Consider the following 8,555-nt stretch of genomic DNA (forward strand, 5'->3'; position numbering starts at 1 on the left):
CAGGCTCCCTGCTGAGCAGAGAGCCCGATGCGGGACTCGATCCCAGGACCCTGAGATCATGACCTGGGCCGAAGGCAGCGGCTTAACCCACTGAGCCACCCAGGTGCCCCTTAGGACTGTTTTTTTAAAAAACAACACAGATACAAGTAATCACTGACTGAGTTCCTTTTCTCTGGTGTCAACTTTTTTCTTTATCTACTAGAGTATCTTTCAATACTAGGTGTTTAACAAATATTTACTTAGTCAGATCAGATCATATCCATACTTGTGCTATCCCAGGAAGGAGTCAGGCCTGGGGAATAACAGTTTTGAAAGTTTTTTTGTTTTTGTTTTTCCAGTGCAACAGAGGGCTCTTTCTAGAAGTCCAGTGTACTTTGTGGTACAAAGTTGGTTAAACCCCAACAACATATCTTGTTTTATTTTTTATTTTATTATTATTATTATTTTTTAGTGGCTTCAAACAACAAATGGGGCCCCACAGTTGAAGGATTCAAGAGTGTAGCTGGGTGGCTCCAGGTCTTGCAGCAAGGAAGGGGCTGCATTCAGCCGAGGCTGCAGAGGCTGCTTCCAAGATGGCTCCCTCACATGACTGTCGGCGGGCGACCTCAGTGCTTTGCCATGTGGACTGTATATATTAATATCCTCCATAAAGCAAAAAGGAGGATAGGTTTTTTTTCTTCACAATCTTCCAGAACACAATATATCATATATATTTCAAGCATTACAATATCTTAAAAATACATAACTATTTTTCAAGGGGCTCCTTGGTGGCTCAGTCAGTTAGGCATCTGACTCTTGATTTGGGTCATGATCTTGGGAGTTCTGGGACTGAGCTCTGCCATTGGGCTCACTGTTCAGCGGGGAGTGTGCTTGTCTCCCTCTTCCTCTGCCCCTTCCTCTGCTCGCACACTCTCTCGCTCTCGCTCTCAAATAAATAAATAAATCTTTTTTAAAAAGTTTAGCAATTAAACCTCAATTAATTACACCAATGAAAGTGGTGACATGAAAAATCCAAAAAAGCAAACGATCTACAAATGTTAACTTTTGTTTATTTTTATACATATGCCTTTCCAAATTGATTTTGCTACACCAGTATTTTAATTAGTTTGCAATTTTGTAAATTCATTACACCTAATGATAATGACCAGCAAGTGCACAGCTATCTGAATTCCGAAGGGAAGGCAGCTGGCCTGGGACTGGGACAAGGTTACAGCTAATCTACAAATTCACCAGTTGGTATTCAGACCAATCCTGAGGGGACCAGTTCTGCTTTCTGAAAGCATGGACCTGGCATAGGAGATTGTTTTTACAAAAAAATATATATATTTCTTCTTTTGTTATATTCAAAGCTAGCAAATTACCACAGCAGCACGTCTTTCAATAGTGACTTAAGTCACCATCTTCCACAATCTCTAGTTCTTAAGCAAGACTGAACTTGTATATCAGCAAAACATCAATCAACAAAATATTGTTGATTAGAAATCAGTCTTATGCGGGAGGAACTATGTCAACAGTACAGAACATTGAGGGGATGCTGGCCTGGCTAATTGCAGCCAAACGTTAGGCACCCTTTTTGGGTCCTCACTGCTCTTACCAACAAATCTTTGGAAAGTTGCTTCCTTTCTTCCTTGAGAATTTTGACCATCAAAGTTCAGCTTCTCTTTTCATCTTCAACACCTGTGAGGTTTTCTGCAGCAGACTGGAGATTGGGTTTTAGAAACACCTGTACCAAGGATGGGTTTTCCTTTATCTACAAATTATACATGAATAAAAGTGGCTGGAAAATTACTTAAAATTTGCTTATTTACTTGCATTCTCCCTTAAGGTTTTGGATGTTTCTGGCTACTTCTTAGGTGCCTTGCTTAATGTTCTGTGGCCAATTGCCATGGTGAAAGAGAATTAATAACAATTCTTACTTCTGTTAACTTAATACTTGTAAAACATACCCTTTATTTATTAAAAAAAAAAAAAGATCCTGGCAAATCTCGTCTGCTTTAAAAGGATTAAACAATTTTTAGAAACACTAGTCTGTATTTAGAGCTGTGGAGAAATCTCAGCTGAATGTGTTAACCATCGTATGACAAATGCAGACACTGTTCTGCTCACGGGCAGCTCTGACTGAGCTTGACATTGGCTTTTTCAAGCTGTTTGAGTGTAAATTTAGCTTGAAACAATTCTGAATGGAGTGAAGTCACTTCATGGTCCAAATAATTTTTTTTTCCCTTTAGAAGTCTATTATAACTAGTCATTTTGGGCCAATCAAAAGGATTTAGTTCATCCTTCTCCCAAGAAGTTACAATACAATTTGAATTTGATTTTGTTTGTATAAAGTCCCACTTATTACTAAGGCAACTCTACATTTTTTATGTTTCCAGACAACTTTAAAAGCACCAATATAGATTAAAAACTGAACAAGGTAACAGTTTAGTTAATAGAACGCAGAATTTGAAACCTAAGTTCCAGCCTTGTTTTGCTCAGGGCTGTTTTTATCTGAATTTGAGCATATCATTAAGTTTACTAGGCCCCAATTTGTTAAATGGGAATAAGACTGCCTTTACCCCAAGAATGGTCATATTCTTAATGATATGATACCTGAGCTGCTTGGAGGGAAATGTAATGAGCCTTGGCAATATTGTTCTTGCTCAATATTTACTGTGTAACTACTTTATATATTTAAAAGTTTGAAGAATGGGCGCCTGGGTGGCTCAGATGGTTAAGCATCTGCCTTTGGCTCAGGTCATGATCCCGGGTCCCGGGATTGAGTCCAGCATCAGGCTCTCTACTCTTTAGGGACCCTGCTTCTCCCTCTGCCTCTGCTTCTCCCTCTGCCTCTCTCTCTGTCTCCCATGAATAAAAATAAATAAATAAAATTAAAAAATAAATGTAATAAAGTTTGAAGATCAAAATCAGACAAGAATGGAATCCCTAACGCCTCCAGGCCACTAGAGTATGTATTCTCTCTCCCTTTTTTTTTTTCTTTTTCAAGATTTTATTTATTTACTTATTTATTTGTTTATTTGAGAGAGAGTACATGGTGAGCTGGGGGAAGGGGCAAATGGAGAGGGGCAGAGAGAGAATCTTGAGAAGACTTCATGCTGAACCTGATGGAGGGGGTCTCAGGGCCCTGAGACCACAATCTGAGCAGAAATCAAGAGTCAGAGGCTTAACCAACTGAGCCACCCAGGTTCCCCATAGAGTATGTATTCTTTAGCTTTCTGTGCAATACCAGGAAGGCAGTTAGTCGATGAAAACTTATAAAATACATGAATCAAGTAATCCAGACCAAATTGTCATGTTTGAAAACATAGTTAAGTCATCACTTGCTTTAATACATCCAGAACCTTCAGTCTTCTGTCTCATTCTTCAGGTAATGATAATATCTCCATTTTTTCAGAAGGAAATACGGGTGCAGACAAATTAGGTGAGCAGCCCAATGTCAAAAACGAGAATTTTATTCTCTCTTGAGATCCTTTCTGCTCTGTTTCTGTGATCTTTGTAATAGAAACAAAATGATTTGGAGGTTCAAGCACTGTTTCCAGATATTATTGATGGGGAATAATTAGCATGCCTAATTTATTAGCTTTAGTTAAGTCTGTTTGAGATAAAAGTCAAGCAAATGGCAGCAAATAAGTTTTCCTTAACATGTTTTTAAAGTATCACTCCCAAACACTCAAATATAGACAATTCTCTTCGTTTTCTTTGTATTCATTTGACTAGCCCATAGTTTATAAATCACATGTCTGTTTTGTACACTTTGTCCCAGACAAGTCTGGGCATGCAAAGATTGTAGCGAGTTTACAAAAGCCACTTAACATATTTGGTTGTCATTTAAATTATGACTTTGAAAACACAGAAGACAAGCTCTTTTACAGTGATAGGCAGGTTTACATAAGTTGCTGCACAAAGTAAGTTCAAAATAACTTCAGTTCATATTGAAAAAGTTATTCTTCCTTTGCCAATCTGCCATAATAGTCTAATATTTTAAAAAACTATCCATGGTAATTACTAAGTATGAAAGGGAGTTTTCGGCACCTCTTCTCCTGTGTATCCTTTCTGTGAGTCACGGAAATTGCAGCCACCAGAGCTTTCTAGGGACGGCCAAATGAAATCTACCTGTTCCTCCAAAGCACTTCCCCTGACACGTTGCACACCAGGGAGAGCAAGCCAAGAGACACAGTCTTAGGAGCACAGATAGGACTTGGGATTCGTTCCTTTGCTTCACCCAGTATCTCTTTTTGATTTGCTCTAGGTTCTGTTGGTGACTCAAGCATGTTCAGGTTAAAAAGGAAAAAAAAAGACTCCTGCTGTAGGGCGCCTGGAGGTCAGGAGGTGTGTGGGGTAGAGCGCGCATGTGTCGGAAGGGCCTGCACTGGGAGCTGTGGCCAAGGATACATCCCGCTCTTCCTGCCAGGGGCACCTCTGAGACAGGGAGAACAAAACGACGCCCATCCCAAAGAACTTTTTTCAGAGTTAAATGAAATTCCCAATGTTAACTGCTCAGCATGGTGTCTGACAGAATATGGATTCCGCAAAAGAGTTTTTTTTTTTCTTTTTCTTAAGATTTTATTTATTTATTGAATATATATAGAGAGAGAGATCACAAGTAGGCAAGAGAGGCAGGCAGAGAGAGAGAAGGAAGCAGGCTCCCCACTGAGCAGAGAGCCCGATGCGGGGCTCAAACCCAGGACTCTGAGATTATGAACTGAGCCGAAGGCAGAGGCTTAACCCACTGAGCCACCCAGGTACCCAAGAGTTGTTGTTGTAGACTCGTGTTGAGCCAGGCTATATAATTTAGGTTAGGAATAAAGTGAAGCATTCACAAGGATGAATCAAGAAAAAAGGCCATTCTCAGGAGTGAAATATTTTATTACAGGATCTTATAAATAGTAGCATATAGTAACAGAACTGCATGCATAAAATAACAGGCAAACCTGTTTTAATGAACAAATAAGAATCACTTAGAATTATCATAGCAGAGGGGCGCCTGGGTGGCTCAGTGGTTTGGGCTGCTGCCTTCGGCTTGGGTCATGATCTCAGGGTCCTGGGATCGAGCCCCGCATCGGGCTCTCTGCTCCGCAGGAAGCCTGCTTCCTCCTCTCTCTCTCTCTGCCTGCCTCTCTGCCTACTTGTGATCTCTGTCTGTCAAATAAATAAATAAAATCTTTGAAAAAAAAAAAAAAGAATTATCATAGCAGAATATACTGGAAAGGAGTGTTAAAGCTACTTGATTTCAATTCTCGCTTTGTCCTTGAGCAAATTTCTTTGTCTTTGATCTTTGGCTTCTTCTCCTATTAAAATCACACATTGCATGGTGTAGTGAGGATAATATATTAAAACTATATTCATGTCTGTCTATCCTATCTACGTAGCTATCATCTATCTATAGAGAGTATACAGTAAACTATACAGAATCATGAGCATTCCAATATTATCATAAATTTTTTACTCAAATAGGATTTAAAAACAATTTTAAACATGAAAAATTAGTCTGATACATGTAAACATTCTCTTTAAAATTATTTACACTATTGTTTACCTAATCATTTTGTCATTTATATAATTAAAAATTAACCTCGAGGGGGTTGTGATTGTGTTGGGGAGTGGCTTCCGGGGTGGATGGCAAAGTTCTATTTCTTGGCCTGGGTGGTAATTATAAGGGTGTGTCTGTCTTGAAATTACTCATTGAGCTATATATTTGTTTTCTGTGGATTTTAGTGCCTGTGTTTTATTACACAATACAAAAACTTTTAATAAAAAAATTTAACCCACCCAGTTACTATATGAACTACTACAAAAGTGAAATCATAGAGGACTGACTTAGGGAGGTTATATTATATTTTTTAAACACATTAAATAGAATTAACATGTAAGTAAATGAGTGATCTTGAGTCCTATCCTTTTATTGGGTTCTTCTACCAACGTACCAAATTGCTGAGTTTTCCATTTTCACGTGAAAAATTTTAGATGCTATAAATATAAAGTGGAATTGATATCACCTTAGACAGAAATAGAACTTACATGGCAATACACGTAATCAACATGGTTAATTCAAAAAGATGAATCTGACCATAACATGACCTCATGATTTCAGTCCTAGTAAGCGTGGTAGTATCTGCTAAGGAATAAAAAAGTATAGACAGTTAAAAAGAGATCACTGGGTGACAAGTTGAATAGGAGTCCGCTTTTGTGTGGTTATTAAAAGAACAAAAAGATGCCTTAGCTATAATAAGTAGGTATTGAACAAGTTACTATTAACTCCAGTGAAAAATGCAAAAATTGCAATTATGTTATTGCTACGTAGAAAACATATGGATAGGTACCTTCGGGATATTTTGGTTATAAAGAAGAGGAACTTACTCAAGCTTTTTCTTGGTCAGGGCACCTGGGAAGCTCAGTCAGTTACGTGTCTGACTCTTGGCTTCGGCCCAGTTCATCATCTCAGATGGCGGCGAGGTCGAACCTCGTACCAGGCTCCACACACAGCATGAAGTCTGCTTGAGATTCTCTTCCTCTCCCCCAACCTCTTCCTCCACTCATGCACTAGCTCTCTCTCTCATTTGCTGTCTCTCTCAAATAAATAAATAAATAAATAAATAAATAAATAAATAAAACCTTTTTTAATAAAAGCTTTCTCTTGGTAAAGGAATGTACAGGTATCTTATGACATCCAAAACTGCATAAGGAATTTTCAGAAGCAGAAAACTTGTCAAGAACCAATGAAAGCCTGGTCTCTCGCTTTTGCCACCACGGACTCTTGCTCTCTTCTCTGTGCAGATCATCTCCCACTCCTTGATGATCTACATTCATGCCCCTGAATGGCTGCTCTATGTTTCCAGATCTCCTGTGGCTGGCATCTGATACTAAAAGACTCATTCTGTCTGAGCCCCAATTCCAAATAACTGTGGGCAGAAGAGACTGTGGGAGGCATTGCAGAAGTGAGAGGCAATGGCTTTACTAGAACTCAGCACAATGACATAACCACTAACATGGGTCACTCCTGCTTTCCACCAGCCCTGAACTACCATGAGTCAGACTGCTAAGGATTAAGGATGAATAATGCTCAGTTCCTGTCCTGGAAGAGGTCAGACTTCAGAAAACAAGACAGAATGTCTAAAGAAATTCTTTAAAAGTGGGTAAGATGAAAGAACTATGAAAAAAGTCTTTCAGGTTCTGAGGGGAGGTGATGACTAATTTCATCTTATAGAATAAGTATTAAAACTTGCAAAGTACAAGCAAGCAAAAAATACATTCATTAACTTCCATCAAAATTGAGTATTTCTCTTCAATGAAAGACATTATGGCTCAAATCTTGACAGATCCAAGAGAAGACTTTTGCAATATCTAAAACTTACAAGGATCTAAGGCAAATCAGTATGAAAAAATGAAGGGGAAACATTGTGAATGAGCAATCACCAGGGGAGAAAACCAAAGATACCAAATATCATTCATCCACAACCAGCTTGCACCACCAGTTAGACCAGCAAAATCAGCAAGCTGGACAGTGTGCCAAGATTGGGCAGGGGCTGTGGGACTATAGACTCCAGGACAGAGACATATTTCATCCACCCTGGAGAACACTCTCCCTGAGCTTATCAAAACCTGCATTAATACTCTGCATCCAGCCCAGGAGTAGGGGCACAAAGTAGAGAGACCAGCTTGGAAGGGTTTTCTGTGCCATGAGTTTGGTTTTGATTCTAAAGATACTGGAGGATCCAGAGAAGATTCAAAGAAGGTCAGTGACATGGCCAGGACAAGACTGATAACAGCATGGAGTTAAAAACAGAGTTTGGGAGGGAGGGGCCCCTTAGAAAATGAGCTAAGGGGCGCCTGGGTGGCTCAGTGGGTTAAAGCCTCTGCCTTCAGCTCAGGTCATGATCCCAGGGTCCTGGAATCGAGCCCCGTGTCGGGCTCTCTGCTCGGCAGGGAGCCGCTTCCTCCTCTCTCTCTGCCTGCTTCTCTGCCTACTTGTGATCTCTGTCTGTCAAATAAATAAATAAAATCTTTAAAAAAAAAAAAAAGAAAATGAGCTAAGGGGCATGTATATACAAAATGACATAGAGTCAAGCAGAATCCAAAATATAAGCAACTGCTGTATAAAAATGACAGAGTACCTTTAACAAAGATCAGAGGTGAATCTGGAATTAAACATATTCTATTTAAACTTCATAGTCTTTTTTTCCCATGCACCAGCTTCTATATGATTATTTTATTATGATTTTATTACAGAATATCGTTCAGAACTCCAAAGTCCAAATATCAAAAGCATTAGTGGAAAAAAAAGATAGGTGCCTGGGCACCTCAGTCAGTAGAGCATGGTACTCTTGATCTTGGGGTTGCGAGTTCAAGCCCCACATGGGGTATAGAGATGACCTAAAGATAAAATCTTTAAAAAAAAAAAAAAGTACATTGAAATTGAAGAATAGAGTCATTATCCTTTGATCCTGTTTTTTTTTTTTTTTTTTTTAAAGATTTTATTTATTTATTTGACAGGGAGAAATCACAAGTAGATGGAGAGGCAGGCAGAGAGAGAGAGAGAGGGAAGCAGGCTCCCTGCT

This window comes from Mustela nigripes, chromosome 18 (genome assembly GCF_022355385.1).
Source record: "Mustela nigripes isolate SB6536 chromosome 18, MUSNIG.SB6536, whole genome shotgun sequence".
NCBI classification, from domain to species: Eukaryota; Metazoa; Chordata; class Mammalia; order Carnivora; family Mustelidae; genus Mustela; species Mustela nigripes.